This window comes from Pleurodeles waltl, chromosome 4_1, assembly GCF_031143425.1.
Source record: "Pleurodeles waltl isolate 20211129_DDA chromosome 4_1, aPleWal1.hap1.20221129, whole genome shotgun sequence".
Classification (NCBI taxonomy): domain Eukaryota; kingdom Metazoa; phylum Chordata; class Amphibia; order Caudata; family Salamandridae; genus Pleurodeles; species Pleurodeles waltl.
Window position 1 is genome coordinate 387823359 of NC_090442.1, and position 15318 is coordinate 387838676.

At 42.7% G+C, this 15318-nt stretch overlaps 1 long non-coding RNA gene across 1 annotated transcript in view; it reads left to right on the forward strand.

Moving 5' to 3' along the window:
• The first annotated feature begins 760 nt into the window (after positions 1–760).
• LOC138288519 (uncharacterized) overlaps positions 761–15318 on the forward strand; it is a 68495-nt gene continuing 53937 nt past the window's right edge. Inside the window, exon 1 of the long non-coding RNA XR_011202430.1 lies at positions 761–777. This is a non-coding gene — a long non-coding RNA (uncharacterized lncRNA). The remainder of the gene's footprint in view (positions 778–15318) is intronic.

Genomic DNA, 15318 nt, shown 5'->3' on the forward strand with positions numbered 1-15318 from the left:
TTGTACTTCATATGAGTGCCTGTTTGGAACACAAATGTATGTTCCTGATCTAGATGGTCCTGGTGTGGAGGCGGCAGATACGCCCTTTGACATAAATGATCGTGTCACTGTTTTGCAGGATTTACAACAATTCCGTGAAGATAACTCTTCTGCAAGTGCTGCCTCCTCTGGAATTAAGGATGAGCCAGTAACACCTACTGGTTGGATACCCAGGATTGGGGATCTAGTGCATGAAAAGGTCACAGTAAAGAAAGAATTTGGTCCTTCTTATCGTGCACCTGTCCCGGTGTTAGGGGTGAGCGGCACGAGAACTGTTATTTTACCACCACTGCAAGGGGCCAAAGGAAATCGTTTTGTTTCCATTGATAATGTCAAGTTACAATATGTGGCCGATTCTGCACAGCAGACCAAGAGGGACACCCAGTAGTTCCGGCATCCCTCTCACTACTGGGGAAGAAGTCCCGCTGCGGGTGATTTGCACCGATGCTGTTTCCTCTCCGAGCTTGGGGAGGGTGGAAGATGATCTTGCGATTGTTCCACAGTCAACGATTAATATGGAATCTTTTGATCAAGTTGCTGTACGTTCTACTGATGTTTCTGAACATGTGATTTATAGCGTGCCTAGGAGAGAGCCTCCATCTGCTTCTTTGTTCACAGTTGCACCTTTTGCGAGAACTGCCTCTGGCTGCTTCAACAACGCGGATGCGGCTGTATCCAGCTCTTCGTCATCGCTGTCTTCTGTCCGAGGTCCACGTAAGCTACTGAGTTGGCTTAAACGTACATATTTTGTTATTCCTTGGAACTATTTGTGGCTATTTATGGCTGTAATGACTATTTTTTTATGGTTGGGATTTGTGGTTACTTTTTTTCTCATAATACATGGTCATTTTCTTCCTGATCGATCAGACATTGAGCACGTGGAGACTGTGTTGAGACCACATTTTTCGTCTCATATGGTTCGAAGAGACTTGTCCAATGTGAACATTTCTGCAATACCAATTCCGGATGGGATTGTGTGGGATAAAGTAATGTTTGATATATATGGTCCCACTGAATTGATTCAAATACCTTATGTCCTCAAGTTATCAATGAATGATATTGTTATACCAGGCATTGTTTCTGATGATTGGGATGTGAAGACAGTAGATTCTATGCTGAAGGATTTGCAATATTATACTGTCTATGACGATGAGGATGCTTACCAATTTAGAGATAATCATGGTGACATGTTTTGCTACAACTATTATGGACACCACTTCATTCACAAAGCTAGTAGCCCTAAGTCCATATTTAATTATGTGCAATGGGAACATTGCTCGACTCCTCCACAAGGGAGTTCGAAAACGTATAATGATAAATTTGCATATTTTTCTGGGCATGATCAGCGGAATGCTAAGTCTTACTATTTTAAAGTTGCACCGTATTCTAATAAGCAAATTTTATTGACCGATACTAAATTACTATATTCAAATTCGTTTGTATCTCAACTTTCGGTCGAGGGATATGAATACTGGTTGAAGACTGTTGATTTGAAAAGTGTTTGGGGTACGAAAAATTGGCAGATGCAAGGCAGGGATACATTATTTAGAGCGTGCATTATCCCTGTGCAAATGATTTTCCTCAATGACACAGTACAACAGACTAGTTGTTTGGGCTTGGCGTCGATTAGAGAGTTGACTTTGCCTAGTATACCTGTCCCTTCCAAATTGAATAATTGGCAGCACTATGTAAATACTACTTTTCATGAATTTACGCAGTGGGTCCAGAATGGTACGCTTAACGCTTCATCGTTACATCCGGGCGGGTGGTTATTGTGGCCTGTAGACACTAATCAGTGTCATCAACGTTTTGTCACCTCTTCAGGGGGGTTCAGGACTAGTAGGGCAGACCCTCGTTACATTTCACCAGAACATGCTGATATAATAACTACATACAGCGTGGGGAAGCTTTGTCAACAATGGTTGAGGTACTCCACGCTGGATGCAGTTAAGTCACATCTCAAGTTACTGTCTAATGGTACTGATTTACAAGATTTCTTATCAGGTCCCAAGGTGCCGCGGAGGAAGAGGTTCTTATACGAAGTATATAATGAGTTTTGGAAACTTTCCCAACAGGAGGCTGCAGCCCGATTAAGACAGATTGATCAGGAAAATCTGCTGCAGACTTTGGGGGTTATTCTAACTTTGGAGGAGGTGTTAATCCGTCCCAAAAGTGACGGAAAAGTGACGGATTTACCACCAGCCGTATTACGAGTCCATTATATCCTATGGAACTCGTAATACGGCTGGTGGTATATCCGTCACTTTACCGTCACTTTTGGGACGGATTAACACTCCTCCAAAGTTAGAATAACCCCCTTTGTCTGTTGTTGATAATGGCATGCATACCCTTTCTGACCGTGTTTACACGATTGACAGCATTGTTTCTTCTGCTATTGACATTATAAAATCAGACATGTCTTCTTTATATCATGGGCAGAGTCAGACACGTTCTATCATGCAGCTGGGTTGGACTCTTCAGACCTTGAAGGCGGGTCGCGTTCCGTGGCAGCACATTCGTGCCAGAGAGATCTTTATCTCCTTTAATTTAACTCGTCAACAACAATTGATGGCTAAGAAGGAAGCGACATATGTTATGTTAAATATTGAAAAATTGGAGAAACTGCCTTTCACGGTGGCTGAGATTCCGTCAGCTGAGTGGTTGATTCATGGGGTTATTAATTTGCCTATCTCCACTCTGCAATTTACTTCTTGTTTGAAGCACATTCTGGTGGGTAGATATGAACCATTGGGTGACGGTTACATACACGAGGTGTGGGAGCTTCCCTTTCAGTACAGATGTGTTAATGGTTTGAGGGAGGTTTTTCTTAGCGGTAGCGAATGCGAAGCTTCTGTCAGCCATTCCATGGTTTGTAAACAGCTGTCCTTGCACGGAGCGTGTAATGCTTCGATTGCTAACTTAGCTTGCTATCTGAAGGGAGTTCCAGTCCCGGTAATTAAAAACACTTTCCAGGTGCTTTCTAACGGCAGTTACATTGTTCTTAACAGCGAACGCTGCTGTGGCATGCGTGCCGGAATAGTTTATGTTGTTGTCGTCAACAAGGCCGTTACGTGCTGCGGGAATGTGTTGTTTCCCCCAACTGAAATTAGGGAGGTAGCGGACATCTGGCCTCATATTGCTACTTTCAAGGTTGATTTCGACAAGTTGAGTAGGCTGAAAGCTTTATTGTTTCAAAAGCATGTGGCCCTTACATCTGCTAGCGAGACCTACACTCTTCAAGTGGCAAGGTCATCGGCGGAGATACAGTCCCTTTTGTATACTAACTTTCCAAGTCACTTCGGTGAACTTGTGGGACGTATATTTAATGCATCCAGCACTGCTGGTATTGCTCATTTTTTTAAAGCCGTTGGTGTTGGTTTCACTCACACCTTCTCTTCCATATTCGGTTTGATACCTTCGGCTATACACTCTATTTTCGGAAGCATTTTTGGGGGTTTCCCGATTACTTTGGCTTTATTGGCTGGAGTTTTGCTATTGTTGCTATTTTTTCGCAATGGCTGTCCTGCCACAACGAGATCCTATATTGCTGCTCCCGTCAGCGCAGCTGTGTCGTGATCGCATGATGCACTGTTTTGGAGCTACACTCCTGGGTCCTTTGGAGTGTGACTGGTCTCTGTCATTCAGGCCGGTTTTGGATTGTGTACAGCCCGTGTTTCGGTGCCTTTGGTGCTCGTTTGAACATGCACTGGCTTTCTGTCTCTCGCTGCAGCGCTCTCCAGTGGTCGATCCTGATCTGTTGATGTTCCCGATTAGGGCTCATTCCCAGACTTGTGCACTACGGTTGCGTTTGCTTCGTAAGGCGGATTATGAGATTCCCTTCCTGGAGGAAGATGGTATTGTCTCTTTCCTTGGCCCTGCACGGGGTGCCGCCCTGAGTGATTTTGGGGCTTTGGAACACACCTGCTCCATGGTACTTTGTGGCGTGGATCTTCCGATCTTAACATATCTCGAAGTGGAGGAGCTCCTACGTTCTATTGCTTCTGTCTGACTATTGGATTTTTTTCCCTTCCGACTAAATTGACACTATATTGGATTTCGCTCTATGGTCACATGTTTCCTAAATTTATGACTTTGTTGTCTTCTCATCTTGTCGAACTGTAGTGTTTATATTTGGGGCATATTTTTATATTATTGGAACCACTTGCTACCGACAAGGGGAAGGTGTAGTGTGGTTAGTTTTACGTATATTTTGCGCATTAGCTTCAGGCTTTAGGCCTTTGTGCACTTTGCCCTAAATATATTTTATTCATTTGCTGACAGCTTAGAGCCTCTGTGCACTTTGCTCTAAATGCTTTTTATTAGGCTTCGTACTGTTATTTTACAAAATAGCCAGTTCTACGGTATTGTTTTTTATTCATATCACACTGTTTTGCCTACTTCAGCACTGAAGTTCTTCATAACATATTCACTCTGTGCTTCGGTCAAGGATACAGTCTGGTACATTGCCGATAGACGTGGTAGGAGTTTAGATTTGGCATTCCTGCGTAGGGACATTTTGTGATCACGATGACATGTTAGTTATAAAATCACTTCCTTGTCCCAATACATGCAAGAGGGAGATTCCGACCAGGGAACCACAACTAGACGCTGACTGCCTCGTTGCAGATTCTGAACCAAATCACAGGCCTTTGCTCAGGTATGAGGGCGTATGTTCCCTAGTGATTCAGAAAGGCAAGCTAGAAGCTTAACATGCTGTGCTCTAAATAGAACAAGCAGAGGGAGAGTAGAAACTGTTAGGAATTATGATAGCTTTATTCTTATGTTTTACTCTCCTGGTGACTATCTCAATCCTACTATGTTGTATTGTTCTGGTTATTGCGGCCCACGCCTTATTTTCAAAAATACAGTTGTTTTCTTAAAACATTATATAGAACTTATACTGTCTTTTGTCATTTGTATATGAGACCATATTGTAAATGAGAGAGTTGGTTTGGATCTAAGTGACCACGACTTCCCTGAGAAGTTCCAAAGATGTCATGCGCTCGGCTGCCCAATCATCTCTTCCCCATGGGAGAAATGAGGCACTGCTAGTTAGCCGGAGCAACAACCGGATTTATGGTGACAGAGTTCCTTACACGTGGGTCAGACTCAGTCCCCCACACCGTTATCGATCCTGCTGCCTAGAAATCCAGTAGTCTCATTTAGGATAATGAGAGCCCACGCGACAGGCTAATCTTGTTAGGGTTGACCAATGATCTGGCTGGCCAAGTAGCTGGCTGGAATTTGGCTTACAGTAAAGAAAGTCTCATAACTTATTTTCTGTATAAGTTATGATAAATTCAACAATTGCAAATTGTTGCATTTGTCACTAGCATTCATTTGAGTCCTTTTATGCCATTGTTATCTTTTTCCTAGCAATATTTAGGCTTATGAAAAATATTTCCATTATAGCCTATGGAGCCAGCTTTCTACAATGGGGGAAAATGACAGGTGCAGTTTTTTGCTCACCAGGACATATACAAAATCTTTTAGTTACATGGCACACAACCCCTGGGGCATCTAGGGGAGATCTTGGGATAACATATGTAAAAATAAGGAAGATTGCTACTTTGGAAGTACTTTTAATTCCAAAATTGAATTTGCATACATTTTACATTTTGAAGACCGTGTGCAAGGCAGAGCTGCCTTTACAAATGACATCAGGCACACATCTATTGGGCCTTTGAGCTTCCCTGCCCTATTATATACTAGGGACTTATAGTTTGAATCCCCCTTGCCTTGTTATCTACTAGGGATTTACAGGGTCTGTCATTGCCACTTGGAATTATAACATTGTGCCATTTGACCAAATACCTTTTATTCAGAGCACTGCCCTGTTAAGCAGAGCCCAGGGCACAGTCAGGGTCAGTTACCATCAGTATCAGTCAGAAACATTAGGGTGAACATGCTAAAAGGGTGACTTTCTCACTGCTCGATAATGTAGCCAACTCACCAATATCGATCACACAGAGACAACTTGACTTGATTTCCCTTTTGGAGGAAGAGGGAAAGGTAAGCCACCTGCCACAATCCATGGTAGAGTGTGTATCAGCCATGTCCCCCAACCAATGACAAACCTAAACTCTGGGCCTAAACCTGTGCATGAAAAAAGTGTATCCATTTGCCTCTTTCTCACAAATGAACACTCAAAATAACTGGTCATCGCCGAACACAGGTATATCATGGGGACAAAGCCAGATATAAATAAAAAGCCACAGTGCACTTAGGCCAAGTATAACATGGTAAAAAAGAGTTCATTCGAGCAGGCGATAACTAGAAATAACAGCTGAACTGCGCCTAACCCATCCCTGAGAGATGTATAGTTGTCCTGTGAGCCCCACTCTCATAACCCATGCTAAATACCAAAGAGGGGTTAAATGCCTATCTATGAAAAAGGTGTTCTGAGCCACAGGTTTTAAGTTCAAATTCCTGCCCAAGACCACTCTGCTTTCTGCCCTTCCAAGACTGATAAATAGAGTGGCATTAACACTGTTACTACTGACGGCTTTTAGTCACAGTGCTTAGAGATGGCTGGAGAGTGGTATGAAGCACGATGTTAAAACAACTTATTTTTAAATAATATTCATTACAGTGAAAAGTGAATCCATCTCATCCACTCTCTTCACAGTTACATACTGCCCAGGACAGCAATGACGCATGAGGAAAACAACATTCATCTTCCTGTACGTCTAGATTCAGTCTAGATTTCAGTCTACTGCGAGGAGACGTTTTGACCTTTTTCAGGGGGCTGTGCAGGGACAGATTACAATGGGTGGCTATCTAGGATGCTCTACTTTTGTCTTCACAGCAGACAGGCAAGCCCCAGGTACCCGCTGCCACCCTGTTATCTTGAAAACTGCGGGAGGGGGACTCCAATCCACGACTGAACAAAAAAAATAACAAAAACAACCAAAATGAGCAAAAAGAAAAATGCTTTTGAGAACACAAAACTATTTTTTTTTAGAGCGTTACTGTGAAAAATAATCATTCTGGGACAAAATGACAAAGGTAAGGGATAATAGACATGGCAGGAGAGTAACGACATGAATTAAGGAAGGAGAGTAATGTGGAGAATGACAAATGGAGAAGTGAGACAGTAGAGTGGAGAAGAATGACAAAAATATGGGAAGGGAAAAAGGTAATCAAGGGAGAGAAGAAAGAAAAGGTAGATGAGAAAGGATAAGAGATTACAGGATACAGATGCAGACAGATGAGAGAGGGAGGAGAAGAGATTATGGAGAAAAAGTAATGAAAGACAGTGGAGATAAGGTCGGAACTTGTTGAAGATAAAGTCGAAGCTGGAAAGCAAAAATGGAGACAGTGGAGACAAGATAGTGGGAGTAGATGTGCGTAATGGCCAGAGCTACCGATTTTGGAACTTGAAAACCAGGTGTGAGCCTCTGCGTTGGCTCAACATCCTGTGAATCTGGGCAAATCAAGTAATCTCCTCATGCCTAAAAAAAATGAATGTGACCATGTCTAATGTAACTTGTGAGATGTAAAATGCTCCAATACCTTTGGGAAGAAATCCACTTGCATAGAAATGCAAAAAAAGGTAATTACGAAGGAAATGATGGAGACGAGGGCTGGAGAGGGAGTCAAACTTGTCCTGGTCTAGGAGAAAAAATGAAGGATGGTTACTACCTCACATGCACTATCTTAATTCACTCCCTTAGTCTAGGGTTTAGTTTTGAGGTTGTCTGCATTGTAGGAGGTAGTGGTAAATGTAGAGTACAATCCACCAATGAGATTTTCTTCACCAAAGGGATGGAATGGTAGAAGAAATTCCCCCTGTGGATTCTCCTTTGGTTTAAATGCTTCCCAAGGCATAGGAGAACTCCATTTATGAATACAGCAAAGCAATACCGGGGATAACACAAGAATATACCATTAGGTATGGTACAAATTAATTCAAGGGGCAGGGAGAAGTGAAAGAGTCTGACAAGAGAGAACAAGACAGGAGAAACAAAGAGGGGAAATGAAAGAGACTGAGTGAAGGATATAGATAGAATGAGAGACACCAAGGAGAGGAGACAAGTAAAGTATGAGAGAAAGAGTAAGAAATAGAGAGAGGGGCAAAAAAGTGATAAGGAGAACAAGAGAGGGTCAAAAAGTGAAAGTGAGAATGAGAAAAGTGTACACAGCAAGTAAGAAATGGGAATAGAGACAGACAGAAAGAAAGGCATTTGGAGTGACTTCCTACAGCTTTTCCAGATTCAAATCAAGTCTCTATCCACAATACACAGCACATGAAGTCCCAAGCTGTAGGCAATCCCCAAAGACATCGCTTGCAGAGAGGCCCCTGAATGACAAATGCCAAAAGATCACCCATGGTTCCTTGAGGGTGAATAAAAACCTCCAGACACAAAAGATGCATATGGTTCTCTGACTCATGGACCAATATTATAAAGGACATTCAAGGATCTTTGGGTGGGTGCACAGAGTAAGGGACCAATTGGTAACTAAAACATTCATGCACCCGAGCAGGACAAATGTATAGGCCTGAAGATCAGATGAGGAAACCTGTGTGTGAGTTGCAGTGGAATAATGGTGTGTCTAGTCTTGGGTAGTGCTACTGTCCCCATGAGCTTAGAAAGCTTAATTTATCAGAGCTTTCTCCCAAGATTATTCTTTATACTAAGCAACGTTTTATGAAATGTCATTATCCACAAATGTGGACCACTTTTTCTTTCAGTGCCCAGGCCTAATTTTGTTCCCAATCCGAACCTGGCTAGTGTCCCTACTAACAGACCCTGCACTACACCCCAATCCTGAAAAGGAAAACGTTTGCAAAGGCAAACATGAATCAACTGTGGAACCCCCTCGCCCATGAACCCACGGACCCCTGGATATTCACTAATTACTGCAGACCACTGGGTTTTGGGTCTGGTTGGTGCATTGCCCTCAACTGTGTGATGAGGCTGATTTCTTCACTTGTTTACATTTTTGCTGCACAAGGGTTACTTTTTGTAAGGCATCATACTACACAGAACTGAGCTGTGTGTGCTGACACCTTTGTAACGCATTTGATTTATATGTATGACAATATTATTTTGCGAGTCTCTAAGTGTGACTTTTTGTGACTTGCAATTAGAGACTCGCAAAATGAAATGCACTAATGTGTCGTAGACACATTTTGCAATTCCCAATGGGATTGCAAATGACCTACCTCATCAATATTAATGAGGTAGGTCACAATTTGTGACCCCATTGGTAATGGCCACACTCACAGGGATGGTGACCTGCTGGGAACAGCAGACCACCATGTCTGTGACTACTTTTTAAATAAAGCTGATTTTTTTTTAATGCAGCCTGTTTTCCTTAAAGGAAAATGGGATGCATTTCAAACAAAACAATGAAAAAAAATGTTTTCCATTTTTTCAGAGCAGGCAGTGGTCCATAGGACCACTGCCTGGTCTGAAAAAATATTTCCGCTTCAGTTCACAAAGGGACCCCTTCCTGTCTGCGAATGGGTTATCAACTTGAAGTTGGTGGTAACTGTGATTGTTTTTCGACCGCATTCATGGTCGCAAAACAATCCTACATAACACTGCGACTTGCTATTGGGAAGGGACGCCCTCAGCACACCCCTTCCAAATAGCAACTCGCAAACCGATTTTGCGATTCAGTAAATAGATCACGGATGTACCGTTGTCTGTTGCTGAGGTAGGTGTTATCTTTCGAGGGTTCCTTCCTGTAATGTGCGAGTAAACACTTATGTGGGTGTTTATATAGCACAAACCTAGTAATGGGCTACTGGGCAGAGGTTTAGACGGTGGAAGGAAGCGGGTCTCCTGATTTGGTGGCGACAGAGAGGATCATTCAAGGAGGCAAGGTGCAGTGCTTTCGAAGGAGCGCGTCCTCGGCTTCTTTCTTTACTGAGCAAGGGTCAGGTGGGCCTGTTAGTTACAGAAATGTTATTCTCAATAATGGAGAAGGCCTGTGTACCGTCTTACTTTTACCTTTTTTACATTTATTTATCTCCAGTCAAGCCACATTATGAAAGAATAAGAACAAACTGAATGGAAACGCGATGATTCACTAGGTCATATCACAACATGAAGAAAAACCTTCCATCTAGCTGGACTGAGGTTATGAGGTCTAAGATTATATGCAGTGCCTCGGGCTTCAGGGACAGTTGCCCTCTCTTGCTTCTTGATCGTCATCGAATGTTGTGGGCAAGCCTCATAGAGGCAAATCACTACAGGCTTGTTTTGCTAGCCTTTGGAAGCCATTTATGGGTTCTGCGTCTTTTGATGGGGACCCAGTGCTATTGGTCAACTCTCTTCAGATCTTCAGATGAAATCTTTACTTTTAAAGGATAACTTTGCTAAATGCAAAGAACTGAATGCTTGAATTATCAAAATATGACCCCAACTCATAATGTGCTGTTGAGAAGTCACTAAGGGCCAGATGTAGCAAAATTGCAAATTGCGACTTGCAATTTGCCAGTCATTCCGACTCGCAAATTGCAAGTCGCAATTTGCAATGCAGAACGGTGTCTCAGACACCGTCTGCGAGTCGCTATGGGGTCGCAAAGACCCACCTCATTAATATTAATGAGGTGGGTCGCATTTTGCGACCCCATAGCGAATATGGGCACTCGCAAACATGGAGGCCTGCTGTAGTCAGCAGACCTCCATGTTCCTGACTGCTTTTAAATAAAGCAGTTTTTTTTAAAAAAGTGTAGCCCGTTTTCCTTAAAGGAAAACGAGCTGCACTTAAAAAAAAAACGAAACCTTTAGTTTCGGTATTTTTTCAGGGCAGGTAGTGGTCCCTTGGACCACTACCTGCCCTGAAAAAATAATTTGTGGTCCATTCACAAAGGGGAAGGGGTCCCATGGGGACCCCTTCCAATTTGCGAGTGGGTTACCATCCACTTCAAGTGGATGGTAACTGCGACACCATTTGCCACCGCATATGCGGTGGCAAATGGTATTGCATACCACTGCGAATTGCAAATAGGAAGGGAACACCCCTTCCTATTTGCGATTCGGAAATGCATTTTGCGAGTTGGTCCCGACTCGCAAAATGCATTTCTGCATAGGAAACTGCGATTTGCGACTCGCAAACGGCATTTTTTGCCGTTTGCGAGTCGCAAATCGTTTCCTACATCTGGCCCCTAACAATGTAAGCAGAGGGGGTTTTCATCTCTTCCGTTAAACAGAATATCACTACACAAATTTTCCAGTATGTAAGATAAAACAAACCCCTGTCAAAAAGAAGTATTTTACGTGCATGTTAAATTCTGTAGGCTTATCTCCAAAAGTAGTGGAACTCTCTTCATTAAGTTGAGCACACTCAGAGCACCTGCTTAAAGGGTGACGTGAAACTACGTTGTAACAGAGTTAGCAGGAATAAATGGGCATCAGCTATCAAACTCCCCAGAGAAACGTGATACACTAAAGCACGAGCTTTCATCATAAAGTGCATGGCTGGCAGAGTCTGGTATTTCCTGTGTACTTGAGCCACAGAAAAGGTTAGTACGTGGTGAGAGTGTTCACAGTGATGCATTTCTCACTGAACATTTCAGTAAATTACTATAAGAAAATATTGAGCAAAATGTGATTAGTAACTGTTAAAGAGGATGGAGTATTTCCATTAACAAACAGACTTTCAATACAGGACCGTGAAGCACTTTCTTTCACCCGTCAGTTTTTAGTACTGCTCAGTTTGTGAATCCCCGAAATTAGACTTGTGATGTCTCTGTTATATTATGAAAAGCATCTGTGCCACGTAGTGTTGTAAATGTGGACATCACCTTCACAGTCTCTTCTGATTTCGAAAGATCTGGTCCTGATAAGAGCCACCGCAGAAAGAAAGGGCGTCATTAGTTGAGCTTCAGTGGAAATTGTGTGCCAGCCAAATGTTTATGGCTGGAGCAGGGATACTGCCCCCAAGCTTGTTCCCGGATACACCCTCTGCATCCTTGCGAGAGTCAAAGGGGGGAAATGACTTGAAGCGGTCATAGTTGGAGGATGGACAAACTAGAGATTTATAAGGGGGACGACCACAAGGCTTTTTTTGCCCACACCCCACCCCGAAGCACAGTGACACATTGGTCACAGTAGAACACCCATCCATCTAAAAAATGAAGGTCGCAGAAAATGGCAGAAAATTCTACTGTCATCCTGGAAGGCACTAGGGTACCCTATCGTAAATCTCCTCTCTAGAGGCTATGCTGTGTATGAGGCTTGTTGTAATGGGACTGGCCTGCAGGTGGTCGAGGTCTTCTAGCCCTACGTATTCATTAGGTTTATTGGGAGGTGGCCAAGAGGTCGCAAGGAGCCCTGACAGGGACACTGCACTACGCAGTTCCTTACTGGGTGGCTTAAATGCATTTTGTCTATGGAGAATGTGTTTCTCTATTTCTACAAGATTGGCTCGGATCTATGTTGGCTCGGATACTGGGTCCTGCCTGCCCCATAAGAGAACTAAACAGGATGTTTGTGGAACTGGAGCTGTATCCATTTTCAAGTTTGTTGTTATTCCATTTGATGAGAACTTAACATTGACGTTTCTTGACATGGCCTTGTTTGAAATACACTTTGCTACGTCCTTACCCAACAATAGTGTCCTAGTTTATTTCTGGGCAGTAAAATGAGTTGGGTAGGACCAATGCCATTGAGTGAGCGTACTGTTTTTGTTTTATTGCTCAGCCTTTTCCTGAAACAACAATGTGTAAAATAAAAGCCCTAGTCTGAAGCTTTGCCTTTTGATGTCTTGGAGTCATCTAGTAATCTAATGCTGTCAGAAAAGAGATGCTTAACTGTCGACCAGGTCATAGCGATTTTTGTGCCTGATTAATTTAAAGAGCCCACCTAACGGGATCTACTCCAAAAGCATACTTTAAAGACTGATTTCTTAAACAGCATTGCATGAAGTTAGATACAGAAGTCCGAAGGTTTGCTTATCATCGAACCTGATTTAAAAAGCCCGAAAACGTAAGCATTGCAGCCTTTTTACTAGGAACCTTGGGTGTTCTTCATGCAACTGTCAGGTCAGTGGAATTAGGGAGGGAATTTTCAGTTCTCAGAGAGGGAATATGGTCTGTGGGTGGGTTACCTTGGGGACTGATAATGTGAGGTAGGAGGTGATAAGAGAGGCTCGGTGCAAACCGACCCCTGTTCATTAGCCAGCCATGGAGTGGGATGTTTGTTACCGAGAGCCCTGCAGATGATGTGTAGGTGGTAACGTTAGGCCGGGGCTTGATGGGCAGCTAGCAGACTTACTGAAGAATCAATCAAAAGCAATTCCTGATTCATATTCTCACGAAAAGCCTAGGGCAGAATGAAGTGGGTCCATCGGTCAGTGCAAAAGCTGTGTGCATTCAAAATTGAGCAGTGGGTGCAGTTTACCACTGTGGGACTTTTTGTGCTGCATCGGACTGTGTTGGTTGAGAGATATTTATTTAGGCCAGGTGAGGACACAGCGTTAGGGCTTTTCGAGCTTCCTTTCCTCTAGGGTCTTCCTCTGCCTCCCCGTGCACATAGTGCCCACTGGATGCACTGCTGTTACAAAAACAAAAGAACTTCCTTCTTCTGACCTATATGTGTGTGTAATTCTATGGCCGATTGACTGCAAATAAATGTATATTTTTGGTATAGACTCGCTTCACAATCTGATGACTAGAAACAAGTTATTATTTTGTATCACATGTAAGGCATATGTGCATTTCACCCATATTACGATTATCGTAAATATATTTATTTAAAAAAGTAATTTTGTTATTATTAAAGATAGGTTTGAGGTAATTTGTAAAACTTCCTTCATTTAAATGCCCCAATCGTTTAGTTTCTCCATGTTTTTTGCCAATAACACCAGGCCCCAGCAATTTATCTGAGCATTCTGTTTCATTTGATGGGGCAACAGCAAAAATAGCTTCTGATAAAGCCAGTGTAAAATGAGTGGGTGCATATACACGGGAGCAGTGTTCAGAGAAGCCAGATTGATATTGATTTTAATTTGCCTACGAATTAATTGCCCCTCTTGAAGTTTGTTTTGGCTCTGTTTACACTAAATAAGGGTTCGAACCTCGCCAGTTTAAGAGAGGTTGACCAATAGAAATAACCACAATAGTTTATTCATCGTATGGAAATGTTAGTGGACTGCAATTCACTTTGTGCCCATCTTGTATCCTGTTTACCCAAATAACACAAAAAAGATTTGTTTGACACAACTTTACACTCATGAGGCCAATTTACTGTTATGCAGCCATTTCAGATATAGTTCCATGCACGTTATTTTAACAAAACCAGGCCTGCAGCTAGATATGTTTCGTTCACCTTCGTTTACTATTTTAACAATAGCCACATTTGCAGGATTGTTTTATTTCTCTCTATCTATCTGTTCTTTGCCTAGGCCAGCACTGCGTTCTTAAACAAGACATTTCTTTCACTCTATGGTTTTCTCAAGGCTTAGGTTGCTGGTAAACGTGGTAACCCTTTGTCTCTGGTATTCATAGAATCATGCAATCCTTATGTAGGGACATTTCCTTAGAACGTCAGCTGTTTTATTATAAAAACACTTCCCTGTCCCATACAAGTTAGAGGGACATTCCAGCCAGATGACCACGACTGTACGCTGATTGCTGAACGTTTCGCTACAGCTGCTTATGCAGACTTCAGGCCTCTTGCTCAGGTATGGGGAATTATGTCTTCCCAGGGGAACCAGAAGGGTAGAAATAGAGCTTAATATGCTGTGCTCTATTATAGCCTAGGGAGGAATTAGTATATTAACTCTAGTGACAATATGTAAGCATCATTTCCATGCTTCACTCTCCTAGTCACAATTTTAATCCTGTCATGCTTTATTGTCCTGGTTATTGCAGTTCATGCTTTATTATCTAAGATGCAGTTGCTTCATTAAAACCTTATTGGAACATATATTGCCTCAGCTTGTCTTTGTATATGTGAGATTAATGTAACTGAGAGAAATGGATGTGATCTGAGTGACCACGATTTCCCTGAGGAGTCAAGTGTGTCATGCGCTCAGCTGCCTAATCATCCCTGCCCTTGGGTAGAGATGAGGCACTGCTAGTTAGCCGGAGAAAAAACCCAAATTGGGACGACAAGTGTGACCTGCAGTGGGTTAGTCTCAGTCCCCCACACTGCAGGTGACTCTGCCATTCAAATCCAGTAGTCTCATTAGGATAATGAGAGCCTACGCGACATGGCGCCACCAACGTTTGTTCAGGCTCTAATTTTCGGGTCCTCCTGAGTATCTCTGTCTCACTACATACAAAGACACCTCAGTACTACATACAGAGACGTTCGGGGT